Source organism: Camarhynchus parvulus, chromosome 9 (genome assembly GCF_901933205.1).
Source record: "Camarhynchus parvulus chromosome 9, STF_HiC, whole genome shotgun sequence".
In the NCBI taxonomy this organism is placed as follows: Eukaryota; Metazoa; Chordata; class Aves; order Passeriformes; family Thraupidae; genus Camarhynchus; species Camarhynchus parvulus.
This window is the reverse complement of record NC_044579.1, coordinates 24,421,582-24,441,228: the sequence shown is the minus strand read 5'-3', so window position 1 is coordinate 24,441,228 and position 19,647 is coordinate 24,421,582. Positions and strand designations below refer to the sequence as shown.

The 19,647-nt window shown below is 41.2% G+C and overlaps 1 protein-coding gene across 1 annotated transcript in view; it reads left to right on the top strand.

The window, feature by feature from the left end:
• LOC115906989 (glypican-5-like) overlaps positions 1-19,647 on the top strand; it is a 378,698-nt gene that overhangs the window by 31,693 nt on the left and 327,358 nt on the right. The window lies entirely within an intron of this gene.

The following is a 19,647-nucleotide window of genomic DNA, read 5'->3' as shown; positions in this document are numbered from 1 at the left end:
GGATTTGGGGTTTATTGCAAAGGGCCTGGGTGCAGGGCCCTGCTGGGAGCTGCCAGCCACAGCTCAGAGCAGGCCCGAGAGAAGAGAGGGGTAGAGAGGATGAGAGAGTAAGAGAGTAAAAGCATAAGAGAGCAAAACGGGTAAGAGAGTGAGGTTCCCGTTACGATACCATAAATCTTCTGTGTTGAATATTCTAATTCTCACTAACCAATCTAGTACAAGATACAAATTCTATAGCATTTACATACAGCCTATAAGAATCACTACATTACCATCCTGTGTTACATTTTAAACCATAAAAACTCCTCTTTGGGCCCCTTCTGCCAAGCTGGCAGGGTCTGCCCTGACCCTTGGAGCTGTCTGCAAGCAGAGGGAGTTGTTCCATCAAAAGGAATTACCTTCATCCAGTTGTTCAGTAGCTGGGGTATCTCAAAGCTTGCTTTCATTTCAATCTCACTTATAGTTTCTATGTTCTCAAAATCTTTTGCCAGACAATCATATTTATAAGGCTTTCCTGTTTCATCTTCCCCAACATCCCAGTGGCAATGCTCAGTCACCCTTGGCAGTGCCCAGCACTGTGAGCAGCTCACTGTTACAGCAGTTCCTGAGTGCAGCTTTGCTTTGGGAAATGCTGCAGTTCTTCCTGAGGAGTGCACCTGCAGAGCTGTGCTGGTGGATGACTGGAGAATATTGCCAGAAGCTGACACTGGAAATCATTACACACTTATCAGTATTGAAGTTTTGGGCTGGTTACTGGGATTGCAGTGCTTTGACTGCTAAGCAGAAGTGCTGTATTGTTTAGATATCTTTGTAACATTCAATTTATTAAACACAGATTTTATGGAACTCTTTGGCCTGAGGCTTTGAAAGGACAGGATGATTCCATGTGAAGTGGTGAGAGAAATAAACATTAAATACATTTAAAAGGAAACAGCAAATCATCCAGATAAGATATCATCCATTTAGCCGTGATAATCATCGTGTAAACTTTCTTCCTGAGCTTGTCTGCCTGTGGCTGCCATTTGATGCCTGGAATGTCAGCAATTTGGGGCAGGGAGAGTCTCTTCATCATCTATTTATAACTGCTTTTCAGGCAGTGTGGGTAGGGCATCTTGGTGCTACAACAAGGAATCTAATGAACATACACACACGCATATCTATCATGTGATCATGTATTTGGTTATCTTCCATCCCTGTCCATATTTCCCCTGCTGGTTTTGTATTTGTCTTTTTCTTCCTCTTTGTTCTCTCCAGTGCCTTGTCAGGCTGTGGATTGTATTTTCAGAGTAGAAAAACATGGTGGAACTGTAGCCCAACAAACTAATGAGATGTTAGTTGAGATAGAAACCACAAAGATGGCTGGAGACAAAGTGTTCATTCATTAAAAAAAAAAAAAAGACCAAAAAGCCCTGCAAAAGCAAAGTGAGCAAAAGAATCGGATGGCTTGGTTACCTGGTATCTCCTTTATTGTCCTTTCTTCTGGAGCTGCACACCTAATTCACAACCTTGTTGTGAAATTTCTGTTGTCTCCTTCCTGTGCTCTAGAAGGTGGGTGGCTTTCTCCCTTTGTTTCCCTTTTGTTCTCACATGGTGTTTCCATCAGGAATTTCCCACCATGACTGCCCAGTCTGCTTTCATCCAGTCCCTCAGCCCAGGGGCTCTGCTGCTGGCTGTGGGAGTGCTTCAGGAAATCTTCTGAAATCCAGTTGTTCCCCCTGCAATTGAGGCTCAGGTTCTTGCTTGCCAAAGTCAGGCTGACATTTTGAAAAAGAAATGGATGAAGACCTGAGAAAGAATGTGTTCTGACAAATTTCTGAATAACGGTGTAAGTGTGTGAAGATCCTGCACAAAGGATTTATTTTTTGTTTTTTTACTTTTATTCCAAAGTGATTTTTGGAATGAAAAGACCACTGTCTGCCAGTTTGGGGATATTTCAATGATAATTCAGCTTTTTATTACACATCCTTCTCTCCCAAAGATGATCAGTTGTTAAAAATTCCTTTTGTTGTTTTGTTAGCCCTTTTCTTGTGAATTTGAAAACAGGAAAGGCACTTTCTTAGGCCATTTCTGGATCCAAAATTGTAGATTTTTTTGAGCAAGAGTATTGGTACTGCAATATTGTAAATGCTGGGCAGTTCAATAAAAATAGGAGTAAAAACCTTATAGATAACTGGGTGCAAAAGGATGGAAATTCTTCATTTTCACCGTTGCATTTTCAGACTTAAAAAGAAAATTACTGAGACTGCAAGGTGAAGAGAGCAGAATCACAAAGCAAGTGTGTTCAGGGGAGCACAGGGAATAGAAATAGATTCCAGTCTCAGCTCTGTGCCCCAGTGATGGTGGCATTTCAGTTTGCAGTGTGCCAACTGTAGACTCAGTGGATGAGTATTGTACTCAGGAAATTAAATTTTTTTTTTAGGTTTACATGTACACTGCCATTGGGGGCTTTTTTGGCCTTGTTTTAGAAGGCAAAGGTAGAATGACTTAGATTATTTTGGGATTTTTAGCCAAATTAGTGAATCTGTTATGCAGATGTAATCTGTTTCTGCTTTTAGAGTAATTTGAATGTGTGCCTTTTAATAATGCTGTGTAGCACAGTGCATTACTGATCTAAGCTGTTAGGTGTGTCTAGTTGTGAAAAAAGAGAATAAAGTTTTCTTTTCGCACAGTTATTGGCAGAAAGTGACTCACTGCTGCTGTGGGGTATTTTATTGATGGGCTGGGGCTGCACATAGAGCCCTAAGTCCCTGTGGCAGTGCTGGGAAGATCACAATCCCTGTAACACAAGAGACAGCAGCACAGACAGATGGAGGGGGTGCAAAACCAACAGGGTCGTGCTTTTCAGTGTAAGAGAGAGCATTCTGAGCTATGTTGGGATTTTTAGATCAGATTTCAGAATTTCATGTTTGATCTTAGCTCACAATTTCCTTGATACTCTGCAGTGTCATGGCTTCCCTGGTCACCCACCAGTGAGAGCTTTGGGGTTGGCAGGCTTGGAGGAGACTTTAGTTTAAAAAGGGATGTACTTATTTTAAATTACTTCAGACAAAACACGTTCAAAAGTTTTTAGAATTGTAGCAGACTTTGGAGGTAAGGAAACAAACCCTGCTGGTGTGTTTCTTTTGTGATTGTGTCCTTTTTTTGTGATTTTTTTTTGTGATTGCCCAGTGGCAAGGGTGTCAGAGGTGCTTTGGACCAGCCCTGTGTACAGCAGTGTGGGGAGAGTGGCATTTCTAAGGAAATGCCAGCATATCCAAGTAGCTGCTGTGCTATACCCATGTAGAGCTGTCTGCTCCAATCCATGGTATGTCAACACAATTCTCACTAAAACTGACTTTTCCATATGATTTTTAATGGACATGGCTTTCCATCTGTCCTCAGAAATATCAGTGAAATGACATGTGCAACATATCAGATTTGAAGTTAATTGAAGTAATTAAGTGGATTCCTGGTCCTGTGCCTTTTTCATGGACATCTGTTTGGATTGCATTTCTCCACTTCAGACCTTGCAGATGGAGTGTGAATATTCTGGAAGCTGCTATTGGATTGTGCCTTTTGTTTGCTATTTTCCTGAGACTTGGGGTTTCCTTAATGAAGTACTGAATCTCTTTAATTGTCACCAGCCTGACAAAAAGCTTAAGACATTTTCTCTACATTCAGATTTGGGGATTAGGAAAATTTGTGTTATAAATAAAATGTGCTGCATTATTTCCTATCCATTTCAGTGGGAAAAGGATTGATGCTGCTTCCTAGAGGCTTTGAGGCTTCTCATTGAAATTGAAACTTAAAATTTTATTTCTTTACATTATCAGTAAAAAAAAGAAAAAGTATTCTAAAATATTTAATTCTTACTACTTTTTATACCCTTTTAAAACTTTAAACCTACTTTACCTTTCTCCTAATCCTATCTCACAACAGTAAATAAAATAAATACAGTAATAGTTAACTAACACTAAAGCCCACCATGCTCATCAAAACATTAATGAAAAAATCTCAAGATTAAAAAAATCTTAAATTAACAAACCAAAACCACTCCATCCTCCCCTGTTCTTCAGGCTTGATGTGGAGGAGCTCTGGGCTTTGGAGTGAATCTGAGTGAAAGCAGTGTAAGAATAGAACATGGAAGTAAGGAATTCATGGGGCTTGTCTTCCCTGCATACTCCCAGATCCTTCCCTCAGCCCTACAGGCCTGTTCATAACAATCAAAGAGTGTTTTTTCTCAGATGTGAAAGGATTCAACAGTTTTTTTCCTGCTGAAAATAACTTCATCTGCTCTGAATCTTTTCAGTGGAAAGAGAAAGGCTTGAGATTGGCTCTCTTCATTTTCTTGTATTGAGACTTCTGTCTTTGTACCATGCTAAAATGAGATGTTTTACATTTAGAAGGTAAGTATTGATGCAAACCTTCGTGGATTCTTAACAGAAAGAAGAGCTTTAACAGTTCTTACCCTTTTTGCCATGACTGTTTTGCAGTTGCGTAACTTTTTTCGGATTTGTTCTGTCAAATGCTTGTGAGAGCTTCCTTCAGCCTCTTTTAGATTGCTGTGGGAAAGAGGTGTGTCTGTAGGGGATATAATAATTTCTTTACCCTTTCTGTTATTGCTTTTGTTGGGTTTCATAGCATTTATTGTAAACAGAAGGCTGTGGACAGGAGTAGATGCTTTTCATAACAATCCACTGTGTGTCTCTGCTACCAGGATTTTAGATTTGCACATGTGGAGACATGGAACTTGTAGATCTCCTTTTGCCCCTTTTAGCTGTGTTCTGAGAAGGCTTCTTGGTAGTATCTGCATTTTCCATGCATGACCAGGGATTGCTGGAATGTTTGAAGCCTTGTGCCCCTGTGGTGCCACCTTGTGCAGAGCTCACTGCTCTGGGAGCCTCTCCTCATTCCTTCTCTCCATGACCAGGCTTAGCCTGGCCCAGCCCAGCTGCAGGGTCCTGTTCCACCCAAGAACAGTGCTCATACATCTGGCTAGGCAGGAATTTTGGGTGGATAAATAGCATTCTGAGAAATAACAGCTGACCAGCAGGCAGAAAGCAGTTATCCAAGCTAGAATGTCTTTTCTACATGCATTTAATCACTTCCTCATGTGTGATATCCTCCTTTTCTCTCCCAGCAGTTTTGGGCCAGGTGGTTGTGTGAAAGTCCTAACAGAAAATATGGCTCAATCTCTCTGGAATACCTTCCTTCTGTTCCTACCTGTGCAGATTGCTCTAAGGAGAAGTTTTTACATGTGGCAAAGAGCTGATTTTTATGTTTTCCTGTGGAGTAGAAGTCAAAAATCAGGGCTATTTCTGCATCTCACTCAGCAGGAAATGATCCAGATGCCAGTCTTAAAGGTGTGCAATTAACATTAAATATGAGAAACTTTTATATTTTAAAAGCACAGAGATGTAAGGGTGCTCTTACAGACTGCTCAATCTGAGGCACTTTTTGTTTTCCAGAGTGAATGGGGTGAAAAGAGGCTGTTGGGGTTTGGCAGGACTCACCTCCTGTAGCACATTTCATCCTTCCTTCTTCACTAAACTTGGCAGAAAAGGAGCACGTGGTAGTTGTAAACATGAGGTATAAAATGCTGGAACACTGCAGACAAAATAATGGCACACAGAATGGGGAGTAGGTCTAAAGGTACAAATATAAATATCTAAATTTAAGGAATAGTTTTAATTTGATTTAATGCTTTAAACTTAACACTCCAGAAATACTAACTTCTTCAAGTATAGTCAGCTGGGAAAAAAATGGTCAGAAAATGTGAAAGCCACCAAATTTATTGCAAAAAAGTTAATGTTTGGGGGCACTAGCAAACGAATGTGAAATTAAAGAAACAGCAGACCAGCTGCAGAAGGGAGAATCCTTTTAACCCAGACTGCTTCTCTGTTGATTGTTTGGGATTAGTTATGAATATGTCAGTCTTCATATATGTAACTAATTTCAGTACCCTTGGGGATAATGGAAGAGTGCATCTGTGCACTGGGAGTAATGGGAATTTCAGTGATTCAGAAGTGTTTCCTTGAGAAGTTCCTGCTGAAGCCACTGCTGTCCTGGAGTCACTGTCAGGATTTATGTGGCAGTGGCTGATATTTATAACTCTCATGAAGGTGAGAGCTTTCAGGCATGCAGGTGCTGTCCCTGAGCATGAAGCTAGTGAACACTGCTGGTAGATTTGAGGAGGATATAGTACCAGTGAGTGATGGAACAGCTCTTACCAAGATGAATATTGTTTTTTACCTGCAAACACAGGAATGAGAAAGTCTTCTCTGATTTAAATGTATGTAGTCTTTACAAAACAGAACATAACATTCACCTTGGCTGTGGTATAGAAGGAGTTAAAAACCCTGATAATCTTTGCATTGATTTAATTGAGCTTGGGCTCTGGCTCCAAGGACAGAATGAAACTAAAGCTTTTCAATTATGATGCCAAAGAAAAGGGAAGGGTCCTGCTTCCCCAGTGAAGATTACTTTATTGGGATGTGCCATGGAATATGTTAAGTGGCAAATGAGTGAACTGCAATGGGTACAAGAGCCAGCTTGAACTGATTACTGAAAAACCTCCTCCTGGCAACCTGCAAAAATGGATTCCTGAGAGAAGGATCATTCACTAGGTCCTGCTGGGGGACGGAGAAAGTCAGGAAGTGCCAAAAAAACATATGAGATACAAAAAATGTAAAGTACTGATATATATACATGCAAAGAGAGGCAGGCATTTCTCTTTTTTATTTGGATTTAATAATACAATTTATGGAGATTTAGTCCTGCAGAGAAAGTAAATGTATGAAGAACCAAAACCCACTGTAGTTAATTTTTGTTGAAAACAAAATTACTCTTATGACCTGCTAACATTTTAGTTTACATGCTAAATGTAGCAGCAAAAATACTCTGTCACCACCACCCCCCTCCAGATTTTGAGACTGTTTATCACACCTACCTCACTCTTGCTGCTTCTGTACGTGTGGCAAAATTTGGAAAAGATGGAGGAAAAAGACCAGTGCTTTGATATTCAAATGTGCAGAGTAACTTCTGCAAAGGGTACCAGAGAAGGTTAGGGTTCAAACAAAACAGAGATATTTTGTTTCACTAGCTGTGCCAGTACAGTGGGGAAGGAAAATGGACTGGTTTTCACTCTGAGACCTTCAGAGTTCTGTGGCTGAAAAATTCTGTGTCCAGAGTATCAAATCATGTCATAACAGATGCCATCCTTCCTTATTAACCTTTCCTTTTCCAATATCCTCAGCCAGCTTTCCTTCCAGCAAAGCTGTTACTGTTCCACACCAGTTCTGTTTTGGGATATCTGTGGCTGCTGTGCACGCACCTGACATCCCTCTCACCCTGCTGAGCAGTTTGCTTCTGCAGCAGGTGAGTCTGGAGCTGGGGGCTTGGTTTAAAGGGAAGAAAAGTCCCCTCATTTCAGTCTGTCCTGCTGGTAGGAGCTGCTGTGTGTGTGTGTGGATCCTGTGGGTCAGTTATTCTCTTTCCTGCACGCCTAACCACGTGCATGTGGCACTTGATAGCATGAGCTGTCATTTCTTCTGAGTGCATAATTAACTTCAGAATGGAGGGGAGCTTTTTAATGAGTCAGGTATTCTTTATTGGAGAACATGAAGTGTCATTTTAGTGGTCTGAATCAGAATTTGTTGTAATTTTTTGCATTGTAATCTAGACATTTTCTAATGGGCTATGAGATTTGTCATTTCTTTTTTTAAGTATTCACCAAAGTTGCTCCCTCCCTTTCTTTTTTCCTAAGTGTGTTCATTAGGTCTGAGCAGCAAGACTAGCCTCAACAATGATTTTACTTTTGCAGAAAGGAATGCCCAAGAATTCAAGGACAAATAAGACAAGTAGAAAAAGCTGTATGAAAAAGAAATACATACCTGCACATCTACCCAGTGTAGGCTTAGAAATAACGTGCTGATGAATAACAAAGATAAAATAAGGCTGGGTATGGCACAGCTTCAAGGAAAATGCAAAGAACTAATGAAGGTTTCAAAGATCTTTAAGTTATCTCTCTGTATCAGAAGACTGATTCTCTTCATGGCTCCTTGCAGGTGGAGTAAGTTGAGTGAAGGCTTTCGAGTTGCACCAGGTGTAGCTGGTGTAAATCACAGCAGCATGAGACCCACGGTGATTTATCTTGTGATGGCAGAGACAAATCTTATCTGAAGATTCCTGGTTCTGTAGAGGATGAAATGTTCATTTTCCTGTCATCACTCAAGGCAATAGATAGTTTTATCTAATTTTATAATCTGTCTGAAGAGAGCGGTTTTGAGGCTATAAACATTATTTAAGGATGTGCTTTCTTGTATTTCTGAAACTGTCATCAAGGTCTTTTCCTCAAGCAGACATCTTTTCTATAGGTCTGCTTTTGATCTTATTTTATGACTGATGGGCTTTATAGCAAGTTTTAGTGAGTTTTTATTTCAAGATCAATAAAACTGAAATACTAAAAGCATAGTGCAGGCTTCAGCCCACCCACTGTTCCCCTCACACACTGTGACACACCTTTTGGGACTGCTGTCATATCAAGTGCCACCAGGCCATGTGCTGCTGGGTTTGGTGTTGCAGCTCAAGGCCCTGTTTAAGCAGGGATCAGAAGGGAGCTGTTCTGGCACTGCATGTTGCTTAAAAATTTGTGTGGTGAGATTACAGGCCTGACAGGATGGAAGCACAGTCAAATGTGAATATACCAATCTGCATTGTTTAGAATAACAAAGCCAGCCACGTTATCCAGTACCTCAGAGTTCTGAGGACTTGGGGTGTACTCGCAGTGGGTAAGGCTGCTGGGTGAGGAGACGGTGAGGGAGGCAGTTCCCTGTGTTAGTGTGGTATCCAGGCCCTTTCCCTGTGGGAAGTGCTGGGAAGCAGCCCCACACCTCTGCACCAAGAGCTGCTGACAGAATGCATTGTCTTTCCATGCCCATGCCTGAGAGAAGGGAATGGACGTGTTGATGTGCATCAGCATCACTGCCTGCTTGTCCTGGCCAAAGATCACTGTGCTGTAACCCAAGATGAGTTTCTGAAGACAATCCCCTTCTCCTGGCAGAGATGTCTGCAGCCAGAGAGACATGCCCTCTGGGAAGGGGGAGGCTTGGGGGTCCTGGGTTCAGGTTTTCCCCTGAGGCCCCTGGATGGATGGTGAGGCTCCTTCCCAGTCAGACTGGGTGTTGGTGAGGTCCCAGAGCCACGGCTGCTCTTCACGAGCCCAGGCTCACCCAGGGCAGGAGGAGCAGTGCAGGGCTGGGCTCTGGCCCTGGCACTGAATTCTCCCTGCAGTGAGGAGCAGCTCAGCCACCCTCCTGTGATGCTGAGTGTTACAGTGTGAGGTGTAACCAAAAGTCTGTAATCTATCACCATCTCCCTAAGCTGTTAAAACCAGGTGGGCAGTGTTCTTTATCCCTTCCATGACTCATCCCTGATACCTCCCTCCAGGGGATACCTTCTGCTAGGGGGCCATCAAATCTCATTGCATGACTGGTAGAATTACATCATCCTGTTGTGAGACACTCCACCAGGGAAAGGAACCAGGCATTCCTACCTGGATATAATCTGAGGTTTGGAACACCACAGCCAGCCCTCACCTACTGCATTGCCAGGGAACAAGAGCTACATAACCACCACTGGGCCTTCAGAGGAGCACCAGACCCTTCTGCAGGATCAAGAGAACCACATCTATCCCTCCAGCAGGGCTGCAGCCACCATTGAATGAGACTGCTACCACCATCCTGACCAACAGGGTGCCAGGCTGTATCCTGACTCTGTCAGTTTAGGCCAGTGTTTTTTGCCTTTATTTTAATTTTCCTATTATACTGTAGTTCTGGCTTGGAAACTCTTACTGGTTTGCTTTTAAACTAGTACTGAGAGCGAGTAGAGCTGAGCTCAGCCCCTCACCCCTGGCCAAAATCTCACAGTATCTCTGCCCTTCCCAAGAGAAAAGTCCCCAGGTAAGGGAGTAGCCAGGGCTGTCCAGGCACATGCCAGGAGTGGGGAGTGGGCTTGGTTAGCCACCCCCTCCCTGTGGTGTCCTCCCATCCACATTTAGCTTTCAATCTCCTGAGAGCATTTCCATGCAGTTACCCAGTTTTTTGTGTGACCCTTCAGGAGTGTCATCACAGCTGGGGTCGTCCTGGGCTGGGCTCAGCCTCAGCTGGGGCAGAACATGGCACTGTCTTGGTTTGAACAGCCAGGTGTCTGCTAAGGAAGGCAGGAGCCTCCCCTGAAATGGAAATGTAAATCCTCTCCCTCTGAATTACTGTAATTTTGAAATTAAGGGGCTCTCAGGCAAAGATGTGGGAATAGGAATAACAGTTCTTTACTAGGGAAGAAAATAAAAAATAACCAATGCAGTAATACAAAACAACCCTGACAGAGTCAGAATAGGGGTGGTGGCACAGCCCCATCCCATGGGGGCTCAGCCCTCCTGCAGTGCCAGCTGTGCTGCTGCTGCAGCAGGGATCCTGCACAAGGGGGGAGTTTTCCTCTGCAGCTCCAGGGCTGCTGCAGATGGGCCTGGGCTCCATCTGGCAATGCAGGGCAGCAGAAAGCTGCTCCTCTGGCAATGCAGTGGGCAAAGGCTGCTGTGCTGCTCCAGGCTCAGATTGGATCCAGGTAGGAATGCTTGGCTCCTCCCCTGGGCGCAGCATCTCCCCATGGGATGCTGGAATTGGATCAGCCCTGCAGGGACACTCAGTGGCCATGGACAGCAGAGATCTCCTGGAGGGAGGGTTGGCTGTGGGAGAGATAAAGAAAAAACTGCCCCATGGACAGCAGAGAACTGCCCCAGCTCTGACAGACGGTGGTAGAACACACCCCCCGATAAATCTTTCAACCTAAGACAGGCACTCAGTGTGTGCAGCACTTCACCTGAAGATGCTTGGGGTCTTCCAGCTTAGGAGGGCTGTGCTGCACAGTCCAGTTTGTCTGAAAAAGAATCTGAACGCTCAGTATATTGTTGTTCTGTCAAATAAGTTTCTGGATGCCTCAGGACAACTCCTCATTCTCATCTTCCTTCCGCAGCCATTTGCTGTGGCTCACTGGCTGCACAAGTCAGGGTCAGCCCTGGATTCATGTGCTTTAAAGATAGACAGACAGACACATGGTTAGATTCTTTATTGGCCTGGGACCAAAGAACTCAGCATTCTGGAGATCAAACATTTTGATTTCATACAAGTTTTATTGGTCTGCCAGGATATGAGTTTCAGCAGCCTGAGGGCTCTTGAGTGAAGTAACTCAAGTCTATTTACACGCTAACCTTTGAATTTCTCAGATTCGCATGCATGGCAATTTGTTTAAATAAAAAATTGGATACAAAAATGGAATTAAGCCTTTATGATGACCTTTAGAGTAATTTGGACACATTCTCACCTTGGGTTGCTATTTAAAACTGATGCAGTTGTTGATCTGTGATTAGGGAAATGAAATTTTATCTGAAACGGTTTTAAGATTTGTGTTGAGCTGTAGGTGAGAAAAGGCTTTTCCTTGTTAGTATTTGGATGCTATTTGTGGTTGGTTGTTTTTGTTTCCAGTGAAGCTTATAAGCATAGAGAACTGTGGATGTGTTCATTCTTTTATTTTCAAATTTGGACTCTGTTTAGATTCTGCTTTTGATTTTATCCCAGGTTGTGCTTATTGCACGAGAGAGGACCTTGGCATTTTAGCTATTAAAGAGTTTTACTCTTCAATTTAAAAAAAAGTAATTAATCTTCTAATATGCATATAATATAAAATAAAGTTCCAAATATTTTTCATCCCACTTTGTTTTGAGAACCTTTTAGTGTTGTCAGGTTAAAATGTATTAATTAATTATGTGATGTTTTAGAAGTGGCAATTATAGAGAACTAACATGAGTATCCTTTACAGTGGAAAACCATGTGAAAACTTCAGCTGTACAGTCTTTTTGTTTTGTTTTGTTTTCTAAAAACTTGTAACCCAGAACAAGTCCCAGAATTTATTTCAGAATTATTCTGAGTTTGGATAGGGGTCAATCAGCATCAAATTAGAGATCAAGTTGAAAACTATGTGAGGGTCACACCAAACCATTCCTAAAATTAATAATAATAATAATAATAATAATAATAATAATAATAATAATAATAATAATAATAATAATAATAAAAAGTGGGTGAACCACTTACATTCTGCTTAAAATTTGTTTCCAAAATGTAAGTAATAATTCTGACACCAGCAAATCTGAACCCATATAATCTGCTGACCCAAAAGACTGTGCCTTGTGATTTCCTTTCATTTTCACCAGGAGGTTTCCACATGCAGTATCTTTACTTTTAAGGTCTGAGCCACAACCTTGTGTGATCTGTTAAATAGCTGGAAAAACACACTGAGATAAGGCACATGAACATTGTGTAGTGTGGAGACACTGTTGCTTATAAATTGAGGAACAGAATTCATCAAAACTCTGTGTGCGTATCTTTGGCTGGTGCCAGGGAGAATTTAAAAAAAAAAAGAAAATGCCCTCCTCCTATTTTTTTATGGAAAAGGATTTTTTTTCAATCAGCATTCTTGAAGTATGGCATTCCTTTCTAAAAGAACCCATTCAGCATATCAGAGGGACTCTGGGAGTTCCCTGCTGTCCCTGTGTGGGATTAGAGTGTTTCTATTTACAATTCATCAACTTGATTCAAATCCGAGCCAGACTGAATCTTAACTCTGTGTATGTTCTTCAGCATCTCTGACTAAACAGATCTGTTTTTCCCTGGAACAGAACCCGTCTGCTTTGCAGTTACACCTGCAGTCAAAAGACTCCTGTTGATAATGTTAGAATTCCAGAAAAATAGAGCTAAAAATCCCACCTAGATCAGCATGAGCAGCACTTGGCACTCACTGCATTTTCAAATCAAAATGCTGCTCTTGGGACATCAAAAGTCATGGGCCTGGTGCCTTGTTGGTAAGAAAACCCAGTCCAAAACAACATACCAGGCACATGTCAGTGTCTCAAACTAACCTTGGATAGCTTCTCACTGTAGGCAGCAGAATCTCCTGGTGAAAAATTATATTTATTAAGTACTTTCCCAGTCATATTATTTATTAAATCCACATTGAACATGTTTGCCAGCAGAATAAAATGGTTTTGGCTACAGGGCGTAACAATGAGATATTAAAAAAAAAATTTAAGAAAAAGGCAAAAAAAATGCTACTTTTAATAAAAGAAGCCAGATGCTGACTTCATGTGTTCTGGGTAGAGAAACCCCATGTAAATTCCATGCTCCTCAATGATTCCCCTTAGTGAAATTATATCTAGTGTTTTGATCCAGTGCAATTCTTAACGCACTAACATCTCTTGGCTCGAGAGGCTCTTTATTCTTTCCAGACCAATAAATCTGGGATTGTTGCACTAGGTTGGTTTTAGTGTTTTTTGGCAGTACAGTAACTCATGTTGCCTGTTGATGATTTCTTTGGGTTTTTTAGTACTCTCTGACATATTCTCTTCAATCAGTACATCTTCTAATAAAAGAAAGTGATGTCTTTTTTTGTTGTTTTTATAAATTTGGAAGTGTATTTTCAAATCAAACTATTTTAACTGTTTAGGTCCCAGTGAAAAAGAAAATATAAGCAATAGTTATTAATATCATTATATTCTACTGTATATATAAAATACTATATATATGATAAATAATATAGTATACTCTATAGTTATATTATATTATATTATATTATATTATATTATATTATATTATATTATATTATATTATATTATATTATATTATATTATATTATATTATATTATATTATATTATATTATATTATATTATATTAGTTCCAGAGCTTTAAATACAGGTAGGACAAATGTGTTATGGCCATGATTTAAATCTGTTAGCAGAGACCTTGTAGGCTGTGATTCTGCACACACAGAGACTCTTGAAGGCAGAATTAGAAGCACACAGGTAAGACCTCAGGAACAGGATTTAGTGCCATGTCTGCTCTTATTGGTGTCTACTCCAGTCCCAATTTTCAGTTAAAGACTGTTCTCCTCTAAACTGGATGAAGTTATTGCATGGGAGTGGACAGAGTTGGGTTTCATACTTTTTTCCTATGGGATGTTTTGAAATAAAGGTGACAAGGAATCATCTCAGGAATGCTCCGACAGAAATCTGCTCAGAAATGCTCAGGGGATTGTTTAAGAGCTTTACTTCTCCCAGGTTTTCCACGTGCCATGTCAGTGATGTGCATCTTTAGTGTCGGTCTTCCAGCTCAAATTCCATGGTAGTGGAAAACTGAGCTTTCCAGCAGTAGAGGAGATTTTGGCTGTGTGTTTTCAATTGCGTGTGCAGAGGATAGACTGTCAGGAGTGCAGTTAGAATGGCATGGAACACTCAGGATTTATTTCATCTGCAAGTGCAGCGTTATGGGATTGTGGCTTTTGGGACAGAGGAAAGATTGCATGCCACTTTGTGTCTGCAGGGAAAGAGGAGGAAATCCCAGGACTCCCTAGTGAAGTTTTGGAGGAAAAAGGTGAAATTGTGTTTCTGAAGGTGAACAGTCAGTGGTAGGTGAGGTCTTTCAGAAAAGGAAAAAGTTTCTGAGTTGCTGAGCAAAGAGGAGCTTGGACTCTGTGGGGATTGAGGGTGTTGCAGTTTGCAGGAGAGGGAAGGATTTTTCTATTGCAGATGTAGAGGACTGTGGAGCAGAAAAAGACAGGCTGGGAAGATTCAGTGTGAGTGTTAATGATGTCCCTGAAGAGGAACCCAGCAGTAATCCCATTCTCCTCATTCAAAAATTCCTTATTCAAGAGTCAGAGCTTCCTGGCAAGGAGATTTTGGAGGACAGGTGCTGACTTCTGAAGCTTGGGATTTTGATAGGAGTCTAAAGGATTCAGGCTCTTTTCTTTTAGTAGGAACAACTTAGCAAGTAGCCTGGTGAGTACGCCACCTTGATTTCAAGAGACCTAATTTAATTTCATCCTCAAAAGGTATTTCTGTGCATATGGAGGAGAGAATATTGTCAGGAGCTTGTTTGGGACAAGCACTGCAGTGCAGCCCAGAGGTACCAGACAAGCAAATCTGTCAAGGCCAAGGTGCCCCAAACCAAACCACGATTTTCTTATCTTTGTCACGAGAAAATTTTTGTTTGACTTTGATTTTCATACTGATAATCTCATAAAGTCTGGACTGCAGTGTTGGTTTTGGGGATCTTGTTTTTCACCTTCCTTTTAAGAGGGCTCAGCAGTTTTGATACAGAAAAAGGAAATCCAAGTGCTCCTATTGATACGATCTCATGACTCTAAAACCAGGGGCCATCCACATTGGAAAAAGGGAATTTTCAAAATTCTTTTGTGTAGTAGAAGTTATATTGTGGCAGTTAATGCTCAAGCTGTCAGTATGGCCAAATGCATGTGATGATTCAGGGATTATTCTGTATTCTGTGTATCTTGCAGAGCATGATTTATAATGGGCAATACTTTTTTAAAAAAAAGAGTTCATTTTTCAGTATAATTTTTCTTGTTTCTGTAAAACTCAGATGTGTGCAGTGGTTCTAAATGGACCAGCACTCCCCTGCAGCATGATTATTTTCCCTGCTCCCAACCTCCCATATTTCTGTTTTAATAGCCTATAGAAATTGAACTGTTCTCCACTTTACACATCATTTACTTTAAGCAGTGAATCACTCAAAGCAGCAAAACTGAAAAGTAATGAGCCATTCACATGATTTTTACTGAAATTAAGACTTCAGTACTGTGCTGTTAGGTTCTTGTCATAGGAAGTTGAATGCTTTTCTGATCAGAACAATAATCTTAAGAACGGAGTGTCCAGAGAAGGGAAGGGAGCTGGGGAAGGGTGTGGAGCACCAGGAGTAGCTGAGGGGTCTCAGCCTGTAGAAAAAGAGGCTTGGGGGGACCTTCTTGCTCTCCACAACTCCCTGAGAGGAGCCTGGTGATCATGGAGTGGGATGGGGTCAGTCTCTTCTCCCAGGTAAAAAGGGACAAGAAGAAATGGCCTCAAGTTGTGCCAGAGGAGGCTTGGATTGGATATGAAGAAACATTTAATTAATTGTCAAGCACTGGAACAGGCTGCCCAGGGCAGTGAGTCCCCACCCATGGAGGGATCTAGAAACCATGGATGTGGCACTTGGGGACACTTGGGGACATGGTTCACTGGTGGAGCTGGCGGTGCTGGGTTAGTGATTGGACTCAATGGCCTTAAAGGTCATTTCCTGTCACCCTGGTTTTTCAGATTTTCTAGGCCTTCTGATATGAACATTCTTGTGGTGAACTTTTTCAGACACTTTCTGTAAATAACTGATTGTTTTGTCTTCTTTTATGGAAGAAGAGAAAGTTGATAGACTGTTGGTTTGACCAGTGTCATTAGAGAGGTGTCCCTATCACACTCCAATCTGCTGTCACTTTTAGAAAACTATAAATGTTGGAGTCAGAGAAATAAACTTCCTTCCTTCACCTGAAGAACAGTAGTGTGCTTGCATTCTTTCGTGTCCAATAGTGACAATTTCCAGCCTAAACAATTGCATGATTGTGGGGTGTTCCAAGCCCCAGGTACACACACAGATACTAAAGCAATGCACTGCCCTTCTTCCCAGCAGGAAAGTGTGGCTGGCTTGCTGGAGGACAGGAGAGAGCTCCCTCAGCAGCCTCTTGTTGATAAACTTTGAACATTTTGGAAGAGCAAACTGGACTTTCAGCCTTACAGAATTATGGGTTAGCAAATATATTTAAAGAAATTCATGAAGACTCTGATGGAAATAACTTCTGGTTCTTGCCCCTTCACATGAAAGCAGGGTCAGGGCAGAAGCATGTGTCACTAGAGATTGCTGGCTGTTGAATCAGTCCCACAGAGTGCTGATCAAGCGCAGAGGTTTTACTAAGAAGATGTATGCTGTGTGATAATATAGTTTGCAGGTAATTCCTGTAGCCTTTAAAGGATAAATAGGTTTTTAAAAATCTACAGGAAAAGATGAAAATGGCTCTAGATTGATGCACCTAGGTTGAAGCTGACCCCACCACCAATGGAGTTCATATATTTTCTGCCTAGTTCACTCATACAGCACCTGCTCTTCCTGCCTTGGAGAATGGCCTTTCATATCAATGAGAAATTTCCAACCCAGGGGATAAAGCCTAAGGTGGGAGATTGGCTCAGTAATTATGCACTTGGAACTCTTCATTGCTCCACAGAGCCGGAATCTGAGAGAGCATTCATGTTACACTGCAGGCATCAGGGCTTGCAGGTACGCTGGCAAAAGGGATGAAAGTTCACATTTTCACTTGTCCAGAGGGCTCAGTTTCATGTAAGTTGTCCCCCACAAGACATATCCAAGTTGAGAGACCTGCCAGTGTTATACAATTTCAGACAAGGATGTGTGTATTGGTATGAGAGCAGTTCTGAGCACATTGAGTGTCAGATACTGCTTTATTTTCAGAACAAGAGTTAGGAGTTACAGGAGTAATTAATGTTTTCTTTCTTTTTGCAAAGTGTAGGTTGACTTTTTAAGTGCTTAGAGTTTTGTGTTCAGTTATTCCAAATTCATATTCCAGTGCGTAACGAAAGTAAAACAATCTTATTTTCCTTTTGGAAGAGATTGTTTGACTGCTTTTGGGTGCTAGAGATGTGTTCTAGTGACCAGAAGTCTGTTCCTTTGTCCATTTTGACCTCTGTGGCTGTAAATTGCACTTCTTCCTGCAGAAGTTGTGATAATACTCCTGTATTTGAATTAAAGGCAAACCTTCATAAAGTGGTTTAAGTCCTGAAACAAGAAGCATTGTAGGCTTTATTTGTTATTTGTCCCCACTGGTAGGCCTCCCAAACCCCAGTTTTGTATTTGTGGAATTGTGAAGAGCATTTTTTGTTCACAATTTATTCTTCCTCTGACATCAACTTCAGCCCAGTCATAGGAAGATGTGTAAGTGTTCCCTGAAATCCCAAAAAATGTACAGTGGAGAAAGTTAATATCTCTTTGTGAGAATGAGGAGACCCCTACACATAGAAATGTAGGGAATGAGTATTTTTCTATTCATAAATAGGATGGGTCGTTAAATTATGTTTATTTCTTAAACATGGTCCTCTGGAATAAGTGGGATATGAACCATGCTCTACTGTTCAAACAAATGCAAACAAATATAGCATTACTAATCTCAGTAATTTAGTGTCATGTACTTAATTCTTGAGTGTTTGCATCGTTTGGGACTTTGGATAGCCACCAGAATCTTTCACATCAATAGGGAAGCCTAACCTTGTTGTTTCTCTTCAGAAAATTTAAATTGGAATATCTGATACAATATATTCCCATCCTTAACATTTGCTATTAAAATGACCACTTAATGTTGCTGATGCTCATGACCAAAGAGCACAACTTTTTTTTGTTGGAATATATTTGGGTGAAAGGTAACTTTTATATCAAGAAATTGGGAGTCTGTTCCTCAAGTGAATGATAATATGAAATATGTTTGGGTTTTGAGAAATTTGTCAAAGCAAAGGAGTTTCTTTAATGTTATATGTAAGCAGAAACAAATGTATAAAAGCCAAATCTTAAATATTTATTATATCTTTCCAATTTTGGTAAAGTATCTTTAATCTATTGGATAGAGTGCAGGCCTCTGAGAATTTAAAGTTGACATATTAATATATGATAAAAGAGAGCAGGAGGTGGGTACCTCCTGATAAAAGGGAACAGGAGGTGGGTACCTCCTGATAAAAGGGAGCAGGAGGTGGGTACCTGGCTTTGCCCTGTCAGGAGCTGTGAGCACCACCTGCAGTGGCAAGCACTGGCATGGAGGAGGTACACAAGTATCTCTGTGTGCTGTAATGAAAAAAGTCCCCAGGGTGATTCTGGGCTTGCTGGATATTTGTGATTAATGAACAGGTTATTTTTCAGGGTTTATTTAAGCTCTCATATGCAGGAAGATGGGAAATGTTGTGTTTTCTCCTGTTACAGTAATTTAGATTCTGTGTGGGATTGTGCAGGCACTTTATGTAGATCTGTTGACCTCTGCTGAGCTCCTTGTAAAGAATGGCAACAAATGTTTTCAGACTCAGGGCTGTGTTTGTAAAGGTAATGCAAAGAATGAAATGGTATGAGAGTTAAAGAAAGTAGAGTGAGGTATGCATGTAATGGCCAGCAGCCAGTCCTTTTATAATCTAAGTCACGCTGAGTGAGTTCTTTGAAATAATCTGCAGGGGGCTGATGGCTGAACCCCTTTTACTTCTAGGAAGTATTGGTGTCTTTTGGTACTGTTCAGTTATCAGAGGAATCATTCAAACAGCATCAGACTTCATGATCTTCCTCATATTCACATGAATTCCAGCGTTGTGGTAGAAATGTGTTGTAAATGTAAGAGCCCTGGATCTGTGTCGTTTAGCAGAATGGATTGCAAACCCCCTGGCCAGTTTAGGTTAAGGTAAGGTTGAGGGTGAGTAATTTGGTCGTGATATTTATTAAAAATGAGACTGAAATTCATTTTAAATAAATGCATTCCTGTGTTTATATTGTTGAGGCGATACAAGCGCAGATCTACATCACAGAAAACCAAATTCATCCTGTCTCCTTGTGGAGATGATGCACTGCTTGATTCATTAGTGATAAGGTGCTGCTGTTGGTGCCTTTTTGAGATGGCTTTGCACATTTCTCCTTCTGGCTGTTTAGCCAGTGACACAGAAGGATCCATGTACAGAGGATGTTCTTGTCAGCTGAGCG